Below are 10,000 nucleotides of genomic sequence, written 5' to 3'. Positions count from 1 at the left end.
CACTATTATCTCCAATATTTTATATAATATCTCCGTATTTACCCTTATGTCATCACTTACGAAAATGTTATCCCAATCTTTGTTTAATTCTTCATTAATTCTGACCATTTTATATACTACTGTAGAAGTTGTATTTTCCATATCCTTCCCACTTTTTCATTTCTTGCTTATCTCTATTTTCACTTGCTTTGGAATGAACTGTTAATTCTATGACATTATGGTCTGAAATACTCGCATTATAAACTATTATTTCTTTAACATAATTCATCTCGTTCACAAATACTAGGTCTAAAGTATTTTCCTTTCTTGTTGGCAGGTGATTTATTTGTTGAATGTTGTATTCTAGTAGCATATCTAATAGCTTTTCAAATTGCCTCTTATCTTCTGCACTACTATTACTCTCTTTTTTATATGTATAAGTACAACCACAATCTCCTATTCGTTCTTTCCATTCTACGAAAGGAAAGTTGAAGTCACCAGATAGGAGAATAGTCCAGTCCTTGTGATTTCTACATATATCATCCAATTTTTCAATTATTAAGTCAACTCTTTAGTATTAGGAGGTCTATATATTACTATGTTCATCAATTTTTCAGATTCAAATTCTACCGCTATTAGTTCACATTCTGAGTTACTATATTTCTCATATATTTTTCCTTGTTTTTTGTCTTTCCCATATATTGCGGTTCCCCTTGATTCCTATTTTTTCTATCTGATCTATTAGTTTGGAACCCTTTTATTTGATCATCATTCCCAGTCTCTTGGGAATACCAGGTTTCACTTATATTCATTATATCTATTTTCTTTTCATTTTGGGTTAGTTCTTCTAAGTACTCTATTTTTCTTTTTGAGTTACTCGTAACTAAACCCTGCGCATTCATCACTATGATGGTTTGCGTGTTTTCTCCTTCATTTAATACTGATAGTAATAAGGATTTTCCCATGTCTCTTTCCTGTTCTGGTATGTTGTTCTTTTTTTCATTTCCAGAAATTCTGACATTAAAAAATCCAACTTTTCCATAATATTTGATCTTCCTTCATCATAATTATTAATTTTGTGTCTGAATCTGCAATTTTCTCCGTTTTCTGCAATATCCTCTTGCATAATAAATACAGTTATTATCTCTTGAGTAGAATTTCGGAGCTGATGCTTTGAAATTTTTTGCTGACACCTCTGCATATCTCATTGGTGGTTTGCTTTTCTCTTTACCTGATATTCTTGATTTCTCTCTTTATTTGTTTCTTTCTTATTTTGGATTTTATTACTTGGTTGGTTATTTATTTGATTATGATTCATGGCTACAGGGTGCATATATTTGCATTTTTTGTCGAACTTACATCCTTTTCCTTCTTTTAGGTTTTTACATATTTTTGGATGCAGATCTCTGCAATCATCCCCATATCCATCTAAGTATGCACATTTACCATATATTTCATAGTTTTGACATATCTTAGGATGTTTGTAGTAACATCTTTCTCCAAATCTGCAATTCCCTCTTTTCAAAAGGTTGCAGATTTTGTCTTTCTTGTCTATTTTTTCCTCTTTCCCGTCATTGTATAGATCTGGGTAGAGCCTCTTCGGGATTTGCTTTTCTGTTGTCATATCGGTAATTTATTTCTTCGTAGGTATGCTGTTTATTGCCTCATATGTAGTATCAATGAGTATCTCTGCATCCATACTTTTATCTTGTTCTTTGTTTTCCTTATTTTTTTCTGTCATTTCATTTTTGTTTACTTCTCTTCCGTTTTCCTCTTCTTCTTTTTTTCTTCTTCCTCTTCCTCTTCTTCTTCATCCTCAACTATTTGTACATTCAATCTTGATTTAATAACATTGTCTATCCATGATAGACATGTTGAACAAAAAATTCTTGTATCTTTTCTCAAATCTTGTATTACCTCAGCACACTGTGGATGGGTCGGAATGTTGCATGCAGCACATTTTCTGATTAGGTTTTTGTGGATTGACTATGCTATACCAAACCTTACACAGTTTGCATGCTTTTGGCATTCTTTTCCTAATGCATCAATTAGTATATTCACAAGATTCACCTTATTCATTTTCTTTGTCGGAATATGTTGGTTTATGTATATTTTCTTTATGAGTCTCTTGACCACTTGGATTTTATTTGGAACTTCTTCAATTATTTTCAAGATGTTTTCATTAGATTTGTTCCAGTTTGAAGGATTATATCCTTCTAATATATCTATGAATGCTTTTGTATCTTTTTGGTTAGGACTGTTGCTGATTTCATAGATGAGAAATGCCAGTTCCCTTCCTGCTACCTCATCGTATTGCGAATCTGCTAAACACGCCAAAGAGAGAAATCATGATTTTAGCTTTACTGATTTGCTTGAGAGAGAGATTATATGTATATATACTACTGCTACTACGAGAGAGAGTGAGGTAGAGAAGAGAGAGAGAAGAGAGATGAGAACTGGAGGAGAGAGAGAGAGAGAAAATTCGTGCGTTTTAGTTTAGCTAATGTAGCTTTTGAGCAAAGTGAGTGACAGAGAGACAGAGAGACAGGGATAGACAAGAGAGATACAAAGAAAGAAATCAAGACATTTTAGTTAGCTAATGTATCTTTGGAGAGATAGATAGAGAAGAGAGAGAGAGACGCGAGAGAGAGAGAGAGAGAGAGAGAAATAGAGAAATTTGAATTTTAGTTTTACGTTTAGGTTTTGTGGCTTTTGAGAGAGAGAGATAGAGAGAGAGAGAGAAGAGCGTAGAGAGAAGAGTCCAAGATAATTTGTCTTCTTTTTTCCTTCTGAACTTTCCCTTGGAAAGCAATTTGGTCAGATTGCTTTCTGTGTAGACCCCAGAGAGAGAGAGAGAGAGAGAGAGAGAGAGAGAGAGGAGAGAGAGAGAGAGAGTGAGAGAGAGTCTGATGTCTTTCCAATAACCTGGTTAAACCCATTGTTTAATTTATGGCATCAATTTTTTCCACAGTGGGGAAAATTACGTATTTTCTCCCACTCTATTCTTGTACAACTCACTCTTAATAAATTCATCGTGATTAAGAGTTACTTGTTATTTAGGAATACAGTAATGGCTTGTTTTTCAAACTTAGACTATATCAAAAGTCAATTTTATTATTATTATTATTATTATTATTATTATTATTATTATTATTATTAATTTTTTTTTTTTTTTTTTTTTTTTTTGCTCTATCACAGTCCTCCAATTCGACTGGGTGGTATTTATAGTGTGGGGTTCCGGGTTGCATCCTGCCTCCTTAGGAGTCCATCACTTTTCTTACTATGTGTTCCTGTTTCTAGGATCACACTCTTCTGCATGAGTCCTGGAGCTACTTCAGCCTCTAGTTTTTCTAGATTCCTTTTCAAGGATCTTGGGATCGTGCCTAGTGCTCCTATGATTATGGGTACGATTTCCACTGGCATATCCCATATCCTTCTTATTTCTATTTTCAGATCTTGATACTTATCCATTTTTTCCCTCTCTTTCTCTTCAAACTCTGGTGTCCCATGGTATTGCAACATCAATGAGTGATACTTTCTTCTTGACTTTGTCAATCAACGTCACGTCTGGTCTGTTTGCACGTATCACCCTATCCGTTCTGATACCATAGTCCCAGAGGATCTTTGCGTGATCGTTTTCTATCACTCCCTCAGGTTGGTGCTCGTACCACTTATTACTGCAAGGTAGCTGATGTTTCTTGCACAGGCTCCAGTGGAGGGCTTTTGCCACTGAATCATGCCTCTTTTTGTACTGGTTCTGTGCAAGTGCCGGGCATTCGCTTGCTATGTGGTTTATGGTTTCATTTTTCGTATTGCACTTCCTACATATGGGAGAGATGTTATTTCCGTCTATCGTTCTTTGAACATATCTGGTTCTTAGGGCCTGATCTTGTGCCGCTGTTATCATTCCTTCAGTTTCCTTCTTTAGCTCTCCCCTCTGTAGCCATTGCCAATTATCATCGCTGGCTAGTTCTTTAGTCTGTCTCATGAATTGTCCGTGCATTGTTTTGTTATGCCAGTCCTCTGTTCTGTCTGTCTTTCTCCTGTCTCTGTATATTTCTGGGTCTTCGTCTACTTTTATTAGTCCTTCCCATGCACTCTTTAGCCACTCGTCTTCACTGGTTTTCAGATATTGACCCAGTGCTCTGTTTTCGATGTTGACGCAGTCCTCTATACTTAGTAGTCCTCTCCCTCCTTCCTTTCGTGTTATGATAGTCTGTCCGTATTTGCTCTTGGGTGTAGTGCTTTGTGTATTCTCATATGTTTCCTGGTTTTCTGATCTATGCTGCGGAGTTCTGCCTTCGTCCATTCCACTATTCCTGCTCTGTATCTGATTACTGGCACTGCCCATGTGTTTATGGCTTTTATCATATTTCCGCCGTTGAGTTTTGACTTGAGTATCGCCTTGAGTCTCTGCATATATTCTTTCCTGATCGTGTCCTTCATCTCTTGGTGTTTTATATCCACTCCTTCCATTATTCCCAGGTATATGCATCCTGTCTCATCTATGTGTTTGATGTTGCTCCCATCTGGTAGCTTTATCCCTTCAGTTCTCGTTACTTTGCCTTTTTGTATGTTGACTAAGGCGCATTTTTCTATTCCAAACTCCATCTTGATGTCCCCAGATATAATCCTTACAGTCTGGATTAGGGTGTCTATTTCCTTGATGCTCTTACCATACAGCTTGATGTCGTCCATGAACATCAGATGGTTGATTCTGTTGCCTCTTTTCTTGAGTTGGTACCCGGCATCCATCTTCTGTAGTACTTTTGTCATGGGAATCATGGCTACTACGAAGAGTAGTGGGGACAGTGAGTCGCCCTGGAAGATCCCTCTCCTGATATTAACCTCTGCTAGTCTTATTCCAGAGCTTGTAAGTATTGTATTCCAGTTGCGCATTGTATTTTTGAGGAAGCTGATGTTATTATTATTATTATTATTATTATTATTATTATTATTATTATTATTATTATTAATAAACAAAAGTTCAAATGTGAAAAAGCAGTCAGATTAAACGGTGCTATGGCAGTTCGTCCCTGGCTAATTGGTCGTCGTTGGTTAATTCGTCTCCAAAACATTGAAATAAATGAGAAAATACGATAAAAACCAATTTTCAAAGGAAAGTTCTGAACAATTTAAAACTAAAATCGTCGCTGGGCAGTTGTAGATAAAAAAAAATAGAAAAATAACAGCAAATCAAGTTAGATTGTTTTCAGTTTGTCTACCCACCTCATATTTCTATCTGCAACTTCGAGAAAATTTCAGATACCCCTAAAAAAAACAAGATGTACTGGAGGTGCAGAAATATGACTGCCTGCCAGATTATGACTCCAGAGAAAGGAAAAAACAAAGTGGTTGATCAAGAAAATTATAGATACACAAAAAATGGATCTACGATGTACTAGAGATGCAAAAATCGTGCGCCCAAAGCGAGAGACTTCATACAGATGAAAACTACATGTTTGTGAGTTTTATTAATCTCCAGAAATACTAGATAGGTGTAAGGTGTTTGTGGCTGCGTTGACAGTTTCTATGATCCTATTGGTTTCGCGTTTAATGTCGTCTATGGGGTTCTTAGTAATGCGTCGAAACTTTGTGGTATCGGCGAGGATCTCGTCGATTTCTTGTCTATATTTTCTATGATCCTATTGGCTTCACGCTTAATGTTTCTATCATCCTATTGGCTTCGCGTTTAATGTTTCTATGATCCTACTGGCTTCCCATTTAATGTTTCTGTGATCCTATTGGCTTCGCATTTAATGTTTCTATGATCCTATTGGCTTTGCGTTTAATGTTTCTATGATCCTATTGGCTTCGTGTTTAATGTTTCTATGATCCTATTGGCTTCGCGTTTAATGTTTCCATGATCCTATTGGCTTCGCGTTTAATGTTTCTGTGATCCTATTGGCTTCGCGATTAATGTTTCAATGATCCTATTGGCTTCGCAGCCACAAGCCCCTTACACCTATCTAGTATTTCTGGAGATTACAACCTCGGGTACATCTACGGTAATGTAAAAACTCACAAACATGGAAACCTTTTAAGACCTATTATTAGCCAAATACCAGCACCCACATACCACCTTGCTAAACAACTAAATTCTATTCTCACCCCCTACATCCCCAGCACACATAGTTTGAAGTCGTCTGCGGAGTTCCTGCAAGCCTTAAGATCCGCGCACCCTGGAGGCAGTATTGCATTGATGGATGTAGAGTCGCTGTCTAGTAATGTTCCTGTAGATGAAACCATTGAAATGATCCTTGAATGTGTCTACAGAGACCCATCCACCGACCCACTGAATATCCCCGAGCACGCCCTTCGCTCTCTGCTGGAAATATGCACCAAGAAGGCTCCCTTCATTAACCACCATGGCCATATGTACTTGCAAATCGATGGTGTAGCGATGGGATCCCCCCTCGGGGTCTTGTTTGCGAACTTTTATATGGGCATAGTGGACGAGCGTGTCTTTAGGAGCATTAGGAAGCCATCTATATACGTAAGATATAAAGATGACACCTTCATCCAAGCTGGAACGATGGAGGAGATCGAGGAAATAAGTCAAGCCTTCCATACACACAGCCGTTTACGATTTACCATCGAATATAGCCGCGTCCTGGTTGAACAGAAGGAGGGTGCGTTCGCTACAAGGGTCTACACAAAGCCCACGAACCTGGGAATGTTTCTGAACGTCGAGAGTGAATGCCCTGAACGCTATAAGGACACCACCATCAGCGCCTACGTCAGGAGAGCCCTTTCCCATTGTTCAACATGGGCAGACACCCATAAGGAGATGAAACGTGCAGCCCAGGTCCTAGAAAACAACGGACACACCAACCGTAGCATCCAGAACGTCTTCAGGAAGAGCATGGAGAAATGGTACCTACAGGAACCCCGCCCAGACCCCCAGCAGAAAATTAATTTTTTCTACAAGGGTACCTTCCATCGGCGATATGAGGAAGACGAGCGAGCCCTACGGGAAATAATCGAGAATCCCGTTTCCCTGACCGACAACAACAAGCAGATCAACTTGATCATATCTTATACAAGTAAAAAAACATGCAGCCTTATTATGAAGAATAACCCAGCACCATCGCAGGATCCCTTGAAGAGGACGAACGTCATCTTCAGATACACGTGCCCAATCCGAGGATGCCTCGGAACTTACATCGGGATGACGTCAATGCTCCTCTCCAAGAGGATCTCCTGTCACGCGCAGGAAGGAACAATATTTAATCATGCAAGGACTGCACATAATAAAAGAATCCGCCTCAGCGACATCGTCAGTAACTTCAAGGTTATCAACCAAGCACCCGATCTACGTCGTTTGTGAATCTTAGAAGCGCTGCACATCGGGAGGGAGAAGCCCAGTTTGAACGTCACACAGGAGACCTTCCTCCTCCCCACCGCCGTCAGGAGAGCAGCAGACAATGCCCCACAACGACCATCGCACCAGAGGGATCCTGAGGATGATAGAAGCGTTAGCTCTCATCCTGAGGACGTCCCTAGTAACCCTGAGGGTGATCGAAGCTCAAGCTCTCGCCCTGAGGACGGCCTGGTAGCACGCCCTTCGAGGGGACCTCCACCATCACCAATATGGATGAGGCTCCGCCCACGAAGAGGACAGCCAACCAGCAACGGGCCCCCTGATGACATCGCTCGTGACGTCACAGGTATTGCCCAATGAAAAGTGAGGTACCCATTTCTTCAAACCACCCGAATGCAATAAATAGTGTGAATACATCTGACACAGACCATCATAGAGGAGAGGGTTCCCAGCAGCCAGAGAGAACAGGCGTGCGCAGCGGAGCTCCGGAGAAGCAGCCGAACCGGCGCCAGATAACCAAACCATCCTATAACAAACCTTGATCCTATATCCTTGTCCCAATAGGCACAGCAATTCCTTCCCTGCAGCTTGTCTAATTTGCCGTTGTATCCGAAATTTCGATCTCTGGGAGAATCTGCCAGCGGTGGGATGGTCTGGTATGTGCTGGGATCCAGCACATACCTGAGGCACATCGCGGGGGTGGGGGAGGGACACCCCGTGAACAGCCTCCTAAAGGTCGGAAGCTAGGATCAACAGCGACCTTTCCCCTTTCTTGAACACTTTTCTCCTATCCTGTACGACACAAATACAAAAAACAAGCACCACATAGACCATCGGTCCAAACAACTGTGCATTGAATAAGCAAAATTCAAGTGACTTCAACACCTTGCAGGCAGTAGTTTGATCCCTTGTGATAATCATTCACCATCCGCCTCATTAACATCATTATAAATAAAGTCAGCAATACATCATACCATGCATATCATCGTCATCTAGTAACCTCATTGAATAGCGGGGATGCCTTCAGTAAAACTTAAGGATGTGGGGGAGGAGGAGATCCCTTTTGCAGGACGTAAGCATCAGATTTACAATCTTTCAGGGGAATTAAACATTGATATCTTTAGAGTAAACCAGGGAAATAATAAACATATATACATTGTCATTAGAAACGAAGACCTAGATAAAGTGCTTGGGGATGAAATAGTAAGAAAGTTTAGGGAAATTGGACTAGAAATAATCACTCCACCACATGTAAATTCACTAAGATCGGTGATCTTGAAATATGTTGACAAACTGATCGAGGATTATACTGACAAAGACAGAGTAAGTAGCATACAAAATAGGCCAAAATGGGCCAAGGTAAAAGAAGTATTAATCATTCCAACATCTAACCCTACAGCAAGACAACCATCAAAAATAAGGACAGTTAAAGTTACATTCGGAAAAAGAGAAATGGCGCAAAGAGCCCTGAGAGAAGGAGTTAGAATCTGCAACCAATACACCCCCCCCCCCCCCCCCCCCCCCCCCCCATCAAGTTCTAGAAGAGATTCACGTACCAATTCCGCACAGCGGCAATTGCCTTTCATATGAACACCTGCAAAAGCAGTGCCCCACCAATCAGCAAATCATTTGCATAAAATGCAGCGAGGTAGGTCACACAATCAACAAATGTAAGAAATCCCCCAAATGCAAACATTGCAAGGGGGGGGCCACCCAGCCTTGGACAAAACATGCCCAGTAAGAAGGGAAATATGGAAGAGAATAGGAGAATTGATGAGAGAGAATGAAAAGGAAAAAGCAAAGACAAGAAATCCAGAGTATAGCTCTTACAGCGATGCCCTGAAAAAATCATTACATCATATAAAGCACAGAATCAAAGCGCAACAAATGTCCCCACAATACAAAATCAAAACATGAACACGCAGCTCTGGCATATTTCTAACGGGCACATCTTTGCAGCACTGCAAGATATGGCCCACCCAGGGACTTATCAAAAAGCCATAGATTAATACAACACGATAAACAACTTGCCAAAAGTCAAAATACCGCAGATGGCGTCAGGAACCGACATTACAAGAAAACTCACAGCACTCACAGAAACACCGATACAAACGCAGCCATCAAATAATCACGAAACACCACAAGCACAGTCGCAAACAACCACAGAAGTAACAAACGCATCGGCAGCAATGGAAGAGTCAATTATAGTACCGAAAAGGGGAGCAGAGGGAAGGGAGAGTGGGGAAATTGGGGGAGAGAAAACACCAAAAAAAGCAAAGCACAAAGGAACAAAGCAAAAACAGTCAAACTTGGGCAGACCTATGGCGGAAGTGGAAGAAGATGTGCAAAAAATTGAGAATGGACTTGTGAGTATCGTATATCCTAAGAAAATGAACATAGACATAAAAACAAACGAAGACAAAATTCATATGATAGATAAATATATACACGGCGAATGCAATGGAGGGTCGAATCTGCCCGAAGCCGAACTAAAATCTGTATTGCACGCACTAATAGCGGAAAAGAGAGTTCCTCTCTCTTCCATATCATTTGTTGCAACAGATCTCCCGGCACTCTTGACTAAGTATCAGAGAGAGAGAAGGAGAGAGGATAAAGGGATTGTAGGGGTCCACGATGAATGAGTACTGTTCAGAAATCATTGTCACCCTCTCTTTCCCTCTCTCTCTCTCTCTCTCG

Source organism: Macrobrachium nipponense, chromosome 16 (assembly GCF_015104395.2).
Source record: "Macrobrachium nipponense isolate FS-2020 chromosome 16, ASM1510439v2, whole genome shotgun sequence".
In the NCBI taxonomy this organism is placed as follows: Eukaryota; Metazoa; Arthropoda; class Malacostraca; order Decapoda; family Palaemonidae; genus Macrobrachium; species Macrobrachium nipponense.
Note: the sequence above shows the minus strand (reverse complement) of the source record.